General features: G+C 34.4%; 1 non-coding gene across 1 annotated transcript; it reads right to left on the bottom strand.

Annotated features, from left to right (window-relative positions):
• Positions 1-9,594: 9,594 nt before the first annotated feature.
• LOC145618724 (small nucleolar RNA R71) lies at positions 9,595-9,700 on the bottom strand. The gene has a single exon (XR_014107986.1). It is a non-coding gene; the product is annotated as a small nucleolar RNA R71 (small nucleolar RNA).
• Between the last annotated feature and the right edge of the window lie 3,220 nt (positions 9,701-12,920).

Genomic DNA, 12,920 nt, shown 5'->3' with positions numbered 1-12,920 from the left:
TCAGTTGGGAAATTGCAGTCACAATACTCGGCCGGTTCATTAAGGAATACCCTACAGCTACTGAGGCTGTAGCCTGGAGGTGTGTACTTGGCTAAGTTGATAAGGAAGTAACCCTTTTTGTCTGTGACTGGTGTCTTTACTGAGAAGGGTGCTTTTTCATCTCCATACTTGTCCTTTAACATGCATGTAACCCTTGCTGTTGCCCCTGTAACGAATTTTCATATATATTACTGTATATTAAAGGTCAAAGTAAGCAATGACATGTGTGCCGGTCAAAGTGTTGTGATTATTATGAAATGGAGGGAGGGAGTATTCTTTTTTCTTTCTCATTACCCTATTGTTATTTCTTGCTATAGTTATGATTTTAATTTGTAGAAAATTTAGTCATATTAGTGCAATACAAAAGATTATGCTATCAATTGCTATGCATGAGACTAAAATATTACCTTGCATGGGAATCAAATCCTTGGATTCTCTACAATAGATCATTCCTTGAATATGTATAGCGTCACTTTTTTCTTGGGGTTTGTATAAATGTAGGCTATGACCAGGCTTGTAACTTGGAGCATTTTCTTCCGGTTCGTAAGTCTCTAAGCTACGCCCAGCCTTATAGGATGAACGATCATCGGATCGGTACGGCTTCAGGCTACGGCCGGACCTGTATTCTGCTGAAGCAACGCTTAGTAACGCAAGAACAACAATGGTTGCTAAGAAGAAATAAGAACAATAATGAGTCATTTTTATTTTGCTTTTTAAGTTGCACTTCTAATATTATGCCTCCTTTATATTTATAATAACGTCATTTAAGCTATCTATTTCAATGTTTCCTTAGCTTCGTGCGGCAAGTTGAGCGCACGTTTGCTGCCGATGAAACTTTAAGATTTGCACCGCACTAATAAAATTGAACTGGTGTATATTTTGACAAAATGATCAATTAAATATTTGTTTTGCTTACTTTAGTCAAATTAAATTAATAGCATTTAATTATGTTCATGTACTCCGTAGTTGTTCATTGTTATTATCCTTTGACTTACCACTGTACTTATTGTTTGAGTATTAAATGGTTATATATCCTAAGGTAATCCTACTCGTACAAGTCTAAGGAGCACTAAAGGGCTCACAAGGCCCAAATAAGCCAAAAACACTACTAGGACTCATTATTGTCCATTCACATTTTATTATAGTACTCCCTCGGTATTTTTTTATATGCATTAGTTTGACCGGCACATTTGCCGGACGCTACTTTGACCATAAATATCTTTAATTGTGTATTAGTAAAAATAGTAACAAAATTATATTATGAAACTTAGATATTATGACGAATCTAATAATATATAATATAATAACATTTATTCATATTTTAGAGGTGAAAAAATTAAGTCAACCATGGTATGTGAATAGTGCAATTGTCAAAGTGATGCATATAAAAAACGGAGGGAGTAGTATATACTTAGCAATGGCGGATCCAGGATTTGTAAAATGGGGGTACAAAATGAATTTCAATAAAAAAAAATTTACAAAATAATGTGAATTGCAATAATTTTTTCCTAACTAAATTTTGAATTAATAAGTCATAAATCATTTTACTTTGTATTACTAATGGCGTGTACAATACATCCCGTCCTCCGACGATAAGTCTTATTATTGAGTAACTAAATATGCTTGGGAAAGAAAAAAAAAAGAGATTATCTAAGAGACCTGTTATCTGGAACAACAGGTCTCTTTGATTGAAAAAATACTTATCTCCGCTGAAAAAATTAAAATTATCACCAAAGAGTCTAAGAGACCTGTTTTTAAAGTAGGCGGTCTCTTTGATGCTACACAAAAAGGCGGACTGAATAACTAACTACATAACAGAACCTAAGAGACCACCTCTTTGATAAAGGCGATCTCTTTTCTTACCAGACTTTTTTTTTGGCAGAATGGGGGTACAACTGTAACTCTATGTACCCCCCTAGATCCGCCAGTGATACTTAGCATGGTAAAGGAAGGTCACTCTGATCATCTAAGAGGATCAAATCTACTATCTCCCTAAATATACTCAAATTATACATTGTTTGACATCTAACTTAAGCATTAGAGGATCCACCCTCACCTCAGGGTTTATCTTACAGGTTTACTATTTGAACTCATAATAAAATGTAATTAAATAAAATCAATATTAAATTTAATTTTGAGAATTTTTTTTTTTTTTTTTTTTTGGGTGTAAACTTGAGAAGTATGGGTATAAAATTATTACAGTTTGCTAATTATTTCCATTAAAGAGCCAAATTTGACAGCTTCTTTTTTGTCTACACTATCTCCTTGGAATCACTGAATGTATAACCCTCCTTAATTTAAGGAAAAATTAGAAATAATGATCCCAACTTTCATCAATTTTGGTAGAATAATCCCAACTTTGAGTTATACTGAAATAATCTGAACTTTAGGGGTCTTCTTTTTCTTCAATCTCAAATCAGTCAACAAAAGTCAATGACGTTATTACAGGTTATGTGCTATGTGTCAAGTTGCAATTATTGGTCCAAAAAAAGAGAAAAATTAAAAACAATTTTTTTTTTAAAAAAGAAAGCCCTTATCCTCTACATGACCACCATAACCACCACCACCTGCCATCGCCGGCCGCGCCTACCCCTCCCTACCCCAGCCCCAACAGTGCGCCGCTTCCCCCCCCCCCCCAAACCCCCTATGCCGGCGTTGCGAGTTTGCGACCCACCTCCACCCCCAATCCCCTCCTTTCCCGATTTGATTTTCCGCCCTCCATAACCGGAACTCCCTTTAAACCCCTCCAACCATTTGAAATACACTCAAAACCCCTCCCCCACTCTCGAAACCCCCAACAACCACTTCCTCAGTGTCGAAAACCCTAGCCACTAGGGTTTCGGGGTAAGCGGAGTGGTGGTTGAAAGTTTTCGAAATGGGAGATGGATGGGTGTTATAGGTGGTTATGTGGGGGTTTTGGGGAGGGGGGACTGTGGCTTAGGGAAAGCGCCGGAGCAGCGAGTCTAATGGTGGGGGAGGGACAACGGGCCGGCTAGCAAGGTGGCTGGGCTGGGGAGGTGGCGAGTTGCCAGAGTTTTAAGGGTGGTTGGGGTTTTGGCTGTCTTTTTAATATTTTTGTATCCAATAACTTTGCAACACGTGTCATTTAACAAAAAAAAAAAAAAAATTAAGCCATTCAACCGGTAATCGGTATGTTTGGGATTGAAGAAAAAGAAGACTCCCAAAGTTCGGATTATTCCAATATAATCCAAAGTTGGGATTATTCTACCAAAATTGATGGAAGTTGGGATTATTATTTCTAAATTTTCCTTTATTTATTTATATATTGTTTTACCAAAATCACATCAATTCTTCCATTAAATCATTTTGAAACAAAAATTAGGATAAAAGATATTTCTTTATTGTATAACTAAGGTTCAGTTCATTTCACCTTATTTTTGCTAAACTGAAAACTGAAATTATTTTTGTTGATTTTATGTTATATTTTTTTTCTAAAAGTTTTAACTGGAATTATTTTTACTTAACTAAACTTAATTTTTTGAAGTTAAATTAATTTTACTGAACTCAAATATAATAGGTCCAAATCCTCTATCCCACTATTGTGTCCCATTCCAATACAAAATCGATTGATCCACATCATTTTAAATATCAATATTCTTTATTAAATTTTCAATATAAATCAAATTAAATAAATTTTTACACAATTTATATTCTAGTCCTAATCTAATTTTTTTCTCTTTTATACAATTACATTTAATTCAATCTCATTATAATAATACTTTATACTACCTTCATTACTGTACTCATCTTCTTCAAAGTTATTTTTAGAGTTATTGACCACATTATCATTATCATTTAATTGCTCATGCTCCTCAAAAGAGTTTGCGATATAATTTTGTACCACCAAAAAATGATATATAAAAATCAATAAAATACATGTAAAACCTAGGCAACTATGTAGAATCATTTTGACAATCTTATAGCTTATAATAAAAGTAATTATCAATATATACTCTAATACCATCCCTAATGACCGGAACAAACATATGCATATAGTATTTCATTTTTATTTTTATTTTTTCTGAATAGCATATACAGTATAGTATTTCATAGATAGATAATTCATTAAGCATCAAACTCAACCCCAATAAAATTCATATCGTATGGTAAATTTTTGAAATTGCTCGTCAATACTTCTCGTGGAGTATCCATTAAAGTGAATTGTACTGCTTTAATATTTATGGATGCAATTACAGAAAGAATAAATTGAGGTAACTTTAAAAAAATTAGGGTTCTTCATACAATTATGAAGGTAGTATAAAGAAAAAAAATAATGAGATTGAATTAAATGTAATTGTATAAAGGAGAAAAAAAATTAGATAAGGATTAGAATATAAATTATGTAAAAATTTATCTAATTTAATTTGCTATTGAAAATTAATAAAGAATATTGATCTTATAATGATACATGTGGACCAATCAAATTAAATGGGACATGGAATGGGACACAATAATGGGATAGAGGATTCGGACCCAAATTCAATATATATATTGTGATTATTGCTTACATTGTGTTTATTTAGGATACTTAATGATTATATTTTTATGTTTGTTTACTGAACTTTATTTTTACATACAGATCTAATTTAGTCAGAGAATGAAATTCGAGCAAAAGTGTTGAAAAATCAAAGTACGAGTTTCTCGCCTGATGATCCTATTTGATGAGTAGGTTTGATTGGGGAACTTATTTAATTTTTAAATAAACCTTTTTATATCTTTATAAATCATTTACATTTATTTAATTTTTAAATAAACCTTTTTAGTTTTTCATTATTGATTTTATGATTAAAACAAAATTTTGTGATTTGGGTAGCTTAATCAAGTCATTAAATTAACTTAATTTTTTATTTTTAATTACAGGGTAATTACATTCATGCCTCAATTAAAGTCAATTTTGTTCAACAATTTCGTTCAAGATTGAATGAATGAAAAGTTTACTCCATTGAATTTTCTTCAGTCGTTACAAATAACAAGCATAGATTTGATTTTGTACAATTACAATTTTAAGATCAATTTCACAACAATTATTCACTCCTTGGTAAATATATTGATTTATTTTATAATCCTATCTCTTTTATTAGATTGAAGAGATATGAGTGTGAACAAAATTGGTGATTCCATCGAAATGAAAGATAATAGTATACATACATGTTTTTGTTGCATATATTTATGTACTACATATATTTTTTTAATGATCTTTTTAGAGGAATAAATTACATAAAAGTAATAAAAAAAATTATACTTAACACATCATAGCAAATTAATCAAAAATATCATGAGTATGATCTAATTACAAATTAAAAAATTACATCAAAAGTTTTTTTTCTTTTGTCTAAACTTATTGAACAGTAAAATAAATCAAATATATATATATATATATATATATATATATATATATATATATATATATATATATATATATATATATATATATATATATATATATATATATATATATATATATATATATATAAACTTAGAGCATATAGGAAAATTTCTGTTCTTAATTAAGATTTATGTATGAAACTAGTTTTTGGCCCGGGCGATGCCCCGGGTCATTGTTTGTATATTAAAAGTTATAACAAAATAAAGTGAAATATATTGGTGCTTTTATAAAAATAATATCATTTGTTAAATTTTGTAATTATAATTGAACATCAAAATTCATTATTTAATACGTAATAGTCTAAGGGCCTGTTCACATTTACTGAACTAAGCTGAACTGATTGGAGCTGAACTGAACTGAACTGATTGGAGCTGAACTGAACTGAACTGAATTGAGCTGAAATGAATATTTTATGAGAGAGGGAAATTAAGAGCTTAACTGAACTGAACTGAACTGATTGAAGCTGAACTGAACTGAACTAATTGGAGCTGAACTGAACTGAACTGAACTAAACTAAAATTAAGTAAATATGAACAGGCCCTAAATGTTAAATTGTATCAGTTTGTTTTATTGAACATCAAAATTCATTATTTAATATCATTTGTTAAAGGGATTTTTTTTATTAATCAGGTTTCATAATAAATTCATTTGAGTAAATATATTTTGTGGTAAAAAGAAAAAACCTGTAAAATTGTTTTGCATTTTTGGATTACATATTTTAATTAACTCCTATATAAGTTATGGCTGAGTAACTAAAAGAAACGAAAATAAATTTGTAATCATATTATTGTTAAAATATCCACATATAAGTTCACAATTATAATTCTAGAATTTATGAACATAAATAACTCTTTTTAATACAACTTTATTATCATATAAGATGTGTCATTAGAGTGGTGATCAAAGTTCAATTTTAATGAATATAAAGGTTATGGCTTATAAGTTCAAATATTGATGCTAACAAATAATAAATTTTTGTGAAAAAATATTAGTAATTAATATAGGTGACATGGCTACACGTGGCAAGATTGGCAACACATGGCAAGATTACAATCCTTGCCATGAGTTTTAATATATATATTGATTGATATTGATTGATTGTGCATCGCATGGGCTTTCATCTAGTTAAATATTATTTTTGTAAGGTGAAGTCAACAACGTGTATATATGATCAGTTTGCACAAAATATAAACAAAGAAAAATATTACTCCCTTCGTTTTTTTAATAAGTGTTACACTTACTAAATGTCGCCGTGTTTTAATAAGTGTTACACTTTCATTTTTGGCAAAAATCTATATTTAAATATAATATCTCCCTTCTCTCATGGTCCCCACTCAAACCGACTACTATTTATTTTATTATTTCTTTCCTCTCACATTCATTACTTTTCAATAAACTATTAACCCCACAATCTTTATTTTACAAACTTTTGATACTCCAACTACCCCACTTACCTTTTATTTTATTTAAGTCAATTATATTGCCTAAAACTATGTGCCTGTCAAAGTGTAATACTCATTAAAACACGGAGAGAGTACACAAAATTGGCAATACGTCAATTTAAAAGTAAAATTTTAAAAAATGATTAATAATCCTATCCTATATATATAAAAGGTGAAAGAGGTTTTGGGTGATAAATTTCACTTTTCCAAAATATTCTTTTCAGCTTTTTCTTTTTTTTTTTTTTTTTTTTTTTTTTTTTTGAACTACCATCCTTAAAAAAAACAATATCTTGATTAATAAAAAAAAAATAACTACTATATTTTCTTTTTAATTTATTTTTAGGAAAATCAAATTTTATATTTAGTCTACATAACACATCATCATATTTTTTTAATAACATATTTTTTTATTATATTTTATTAACAATTTTTAACCCACTAATATTTTTTAATTAGAATAAAAAACTGATAACTTGTTATTTGATACGATTTTAGGGTGATTTTTGAACCTTGTTTACTTGAAATATTAGCATTTTGGTTCACTTTCTATCCTATTTTCATTCAATTTTTGTGTATCCCTTGCTTCACGGGTTGTTAGTGTTTTTGTTGAGTTTTCAGGTCCAAAAACCGATGATTTGAAGCATATGGATAACAAACCAAGTTTAGAAGACGTGACAAAGGAGCAAAACTAAAGAGAATGTGAAGAAAAGGGCTTAGAAGACCCTGCACGGCCGTGCCATGTCCTGCACGACCGTGCAGGAGTGTCCCAGCCAAGTCAAGCCACTGCTTGATTTGGCACGGACGTGCAAGGCTTAAGCACGTCCGTGCAAGTCAGCCAGCACGTCCGTGCCAGAAGATGCACGGCCGTGCATCTCACTTGGCCTAAGTTGGAGCTACTGCCCGATTCTGCACGGTCGTGCTTAGGGTGGCACGTCCGTGCCACTAAGGCTGCACGTCCGTGCCACTCCTGGCACGTCTGTGCGCCCCTGTAGCCGTACCCGACTCTTGTTTTCTCCGTCTTTTTTTTATTTGAGGGTCATATAAATACCCCCTTTTTGCTCAATTGTGGAGCAATCCAAGTTTTCAGAGCTTCCTCTTAGTTTGTAGTTGTAGAAATATAAATACTCTCAAATCATTAGTTAGATTTCAATTATTAGTTTGGAATTCTCAATCTCAATCATTGTAGAAGACAAGTTCCTCCATTGTTATTCAATTTCAAGCTTCAATTAGTAATTTCTCCAACCTTTTTCTACTTAATTTCTGATTTCATTTGGTTTTGCATGTCATTTAAATCTTCTTAAGTTCTTGGTAATTTGTTATTGGATGATAGTTATTTCAATCGTTAACCACTTTCCCCCAATTATTGAAGTAGTTAGAACCCTAATTGTTGATTGCATGTTGATAAATATGAGTTGTGAGTAGTCTTCTTGCTAGGGGTTGGGTGAAGCTCAACCTTTTGAGTTAGTTATGCAAATATGGGAGAAACATTGATGTTTGTATTGCAATTAAATTGATTATATGAGATTGCTTGTTAGTTCTTCATGATAGGATTAGCTACCCTTGACTTAGGAGCTTGATAGCATGATGTGCCTAATTTGACATGGAAGTGTAAATTGAGTATGTCATTACTTATTGTAATTTGATTATGTATCATCTATTGCTAGACTAATGAGGAATCTAAGTTTAGTAGTGTGAGTTGTTTTCTTATTGCATGAGGTTGATTTTACATATAGTCCTTGCTATAGCTTGTATTTTACTCCCGTTTGCCTAATTGCCTTGGTTGAGTGGATCCCATTCCCTAGTGTCTTTAATCCATTGATTTAGAACCATAGTTTGTTTGTCTACTTGACGAAACCCAATTCACCATTGATTTCGAATTAGCTTAAGTGTTAAGATCTTTAGCAACCATATCCCGTTCCTTGTGGACCGAACTCTTACTTGTCATTATGCTTGGTTTGTAAGGTGTTTGTTAATAAATGTGTTTGATTGAGTGTGGGATGAGCGACCGTTCTAACGCCCATCAAAATGGCGCCGTTGCCGGGGAACGGTGTTGTTGATTGCTAATTGATTACTTGAGTCTAGTTCACCATAAACCATAAAAATTTCAAAAAGAATTGTTTCTTTTTGGCTACACTTGTAGCCTTGGTACTAATTGCGTTTGTTGAGAGTGTATGCGCAGAACTCATAACAGGATCTTGGTACCTTACGATCCCGATATTGAGCAAACTTATAGAAGGAGAAAAAGAGCCGGTTCTAGGTCGTTCAATACTCCCCCAACTAGAGAGACCAATTTCGAGGAGGATCGAGATCAAATGGGTGACGCGGAACCACCACCTCAAAGACCTTTAAAGGAGTTGGGAACTCCGGGAGCTTATAGAGCTTCAAGCGGCATTGCTCCACCCGTCACTCAAGCCAATGACTTCGAGATTCGGCCCGCGATGATAAATTTGATTGAAAGGAGGCAATATAGTGGAGCAAAACTTTAGAGCCCTCTTGCACACTTGAACGAGTTCGAGAAATATTGCAACACAATCAAGGTAAATGGGGTAACTCAAGAGTTTGTGAGACTAAAGCTATTTCCTTTTTCTTTGATAGGAAGGGCTCTTGAATGGCTTGAGAAGGAGGTGAGGCCTAACTCCTTGAGAACTTGGGACGAGGTCACCACGGCCTTCTTAGGGAGATTCTATTCTCAAAAGAAGACGGCCGAAGCAAGAGCTTTGATCCAAGGCTTCCGTCAAAGGGCTAGTGAAACCATATATGAGGCATGGGAACGATACAAAGAATATCAAATGGAGTGCCCTCATCATGGCATTCCATCATATCAAGTGCTTTAAATTTTCTATGGGGGCTTGAGCCCACAAGGAAAGACTAGCTTGGATGCGGGAGCGGGTGGCCCGATTATGAACAAAACGGAGGAGCAAGTCATCGAGATAATTGAGGATGTGGTGAGACACCACATGGATTGGCAAGAAGGAGAGAGGGAGTCTTTAAGAAAAGGAGGGAATGCGGTCTACTCCGTCGATCACCTCAACGCCATCAATAATTTGACATCTCAAATAGCCAATCTTGGCAAGGAGATGACATCTATCAAGGCAAAGCTAGAGACTTCCACTTCACAACAAGAGCATCCCTCCCAATCTAAGGGGAGAGGTATGAATTCTAACTCTTCTCCTTCTACATCTAATAACATGCCACATGGGTGTTTGTTTTGTGAAAATTGTGGGTCATATGACCATGATACCTCTTCTTGTAATTATGATTCCCAACCCCAATCCCATTATGAAGAGGGTAATGATAATGAAAATGAACAAGTCAATGCTTTGTCTTATGATAATAGACCTAGGAATGACAATCAAAGATATTTACCACCTAATCGAAGGGAACAAGGGGGAAATGCTTATAACCAAAGAGGAAATGATTATGATTACCATAACCAAAACCAATGGGGTAATAGGAACCAAAGGGACCAAAATCCCCAAGGTAACTACAACCAACAAGGTGGTTATGGTAACCATAACCATAATAATCAAGGGAATTATGGGAATCAAGGCCAATATCACCAAGGGGGGAACTCTAATAATAGGAATAATTGGAACAACAATAACAATAGAGGTTTTTCTAATCAAAGTGCTTCCAATTCAAATGTGAGAGGTAATAGAGCTCCCCAAGATAACTATTATGCCCAAGCACCACCTAGTAAGTCCAATCTAGAGGAAATGATGGAAAGTCAAACCAAAATGTTCAACACTTTCATGGCCGCGAGTGACAAGAAGTTTAATGAAGTAATGACTCATAATAAAATGCTTGAAACTCAAATTTCACAATTGGCCAATGCTTTGAAGGAAGGGGCTAGCACTTCCAAACTTCCACCCCAAGGACTAGAACCTAAGAGGCCCGTTAATGCCATATCTACTAGGAGTGGGAAGGTGTTGGAAGAGAGTGTTCCTAAGAAAAGCAATGAGAGAGTGAACATGAGTGAGCCTCTCCTTGAGAGTGATTGTGAGCAAGAAAAAGAGAAAAATCAAGAGAGTGAAAGAGAAAAAGAATGTGAGAAAGAAAAAGAATGTGAAAAAGAGAATGATTTTGAAAAAGAGAGTCAAGAGAAAAGAGAAAAAGAGAGGGAAACAAAACAATTGCAAAAGCTACCATATCCTCATAAATTTGTTAGAAACAAATTAGATGTGCAATTTGGAAAGTTTCTTGAGACATTGAAGCAAATTCATCTTTCAATTCCTTTTACCGATGCTGTCAAGCAAATGCCTAATTATGCTAGGTTTTTAAAAGACATTTTGAGTGGAAGGAGAAAGTGTGAATTGGTTGAAACGGTGAATCTCACCGAGAATTGTAGTGCTATTATCATGAACAAGATGCCACCCAAGTTGAAAGACCCCGGTAACTTTTCTATCCCATGTGCAATATACAAGATGCAAATTGATAATGCTTTGTGTGACCTAGGGGCTAGTGTTAGCCTAATGCCATACTCGGTATACCAAAGACTTGGGATAGGGGAACTTCTACCCACCAACATCACCCTACAATTGGCCGATCACTCTATTAAATTACCAAAGGGTAAGGTAGAGGATGTTCCTCTAAGGGTAGGAAAGTTTGTAATCCCGGTGGATTTTGTTGTGTTAGAGATGGACGAAGATGTTAACATTCCAATAATTCTAGGAAGACCTTTTCTTGCTACTTCGGGTGCTTTAATAGATGTTAAAAGTGCGAAAATTTCACTAAAAGTAGGAGATGAGGTAATAGAATTTGACTTGAATGAGAGCATGAAATATCCAAGCTCTAAACTTGATAATTGCATGATGATTGATACTATTTATTCTATTGTAACTTCCATGCATGAGCACTTGATCACTACTAATGATGCCCTTGAGAATGTCCTTTTGAACAAGGAAAAGATAGGTGACCAAAGCAAAGAGATGGCATTGTATGAGGAGATGCTTGAAGGAAGTACGGAATCAAGCGATGAGCAAGTGTGCATGGGAATCACAACACATGATGCATTAGAAGTAGCTACCTCAAGAGAAGGTAAGGGTGTTCCAGTGGTAGAGTTGAAACCTCTACCATCACACCTAAGGTATGAGTTTTTGGGCCCCAATTCAACTTTTTCGGTTATTGTGAATTCTTCTTTGAATGAGTGCCAAACTCAAATGTTATGTGGTGTTTTGAGAGACCACCAAGGTGCTTTAGGCTATACCATAGATAACCTCAAAGGTATTATTCCCGCTTTATGTATGCACCACATAACACTTGAGGAGGGTGCTAAGCCTTCCATTGAGAGGCAAAGGAAACTCAATCCTCAAATGGGGGAGGTGGTGAAGAAAGAAATCACCAAACTCCTTGATGCCGGCATCATCTTCCCCATTTCGAGTTCTAGATGGGTTTCCCCCGTTCATGTGGTCCCTAAAAAGGGAGGAATGACCGTAGTTGAAAATGAGAATGGTGATCTCATTTCAACTAGAACGGTGACCGGTTGGAGGATGTGCATAGACTATAGACATCTAAATGCATCCACCAACAAGGATCATTTTCCTCTCCCTTTTATCGACCAAATGCTTGAAAGACTAACCAAGCACAAGTATTATTGCTTTCTTGATGGTTATTCGGGTTTCTTTCAAATCCCTATAAACCCGGATGACCAAGAGAAAACAACTTTTACTTGTCCCTATGGAACTTTTGCATATAGGAGGATGCCCTTCGGGCTTTGCAACGCACCGGCAACCTTTCAAAGATGCATGATGAGTATTTTTGGGGACATGCTTGAAGCCGAAATGGAAGTTTTCATGGATGACTTCTCGGTAGGGGGCCTTTCATTCGAGGATTGTTTGTCCAACTTGGGCAAGTGCTTGGCAAGATGTGAGAAGGTCAATTTGGTTTTGAATTGGGAAAAATGCCACTTTATGGTGGAAGAGGGAATTGTCCTTGGTCACAAGATTTCAAGCAAGGGGATTGAGGTCGACAAGGCCAAAGTTGAAGTTAGGGGTGAAAGTTCGGTATTCGGTTTGGATTACACCCCAAACCGA

Source organism: Chenopodium album, chromosome 26, assembly GCF_948465745.1.
Source record: "Chenopodium album chromosome 26, dcCheAlbu1.1, whole genome shotgun sequence".
In the NCBI taxonomy this organism is placed as follows: Eukaryota; Viridiplantae; Streptophyta; class Magnoliopsida; order Caryophyllales; family Amaranthaceae; genus Chenopodium; species Chenopodium album.
This window is presented reverse-complemented; position numbering and strand designations above follow the sequence as displayed.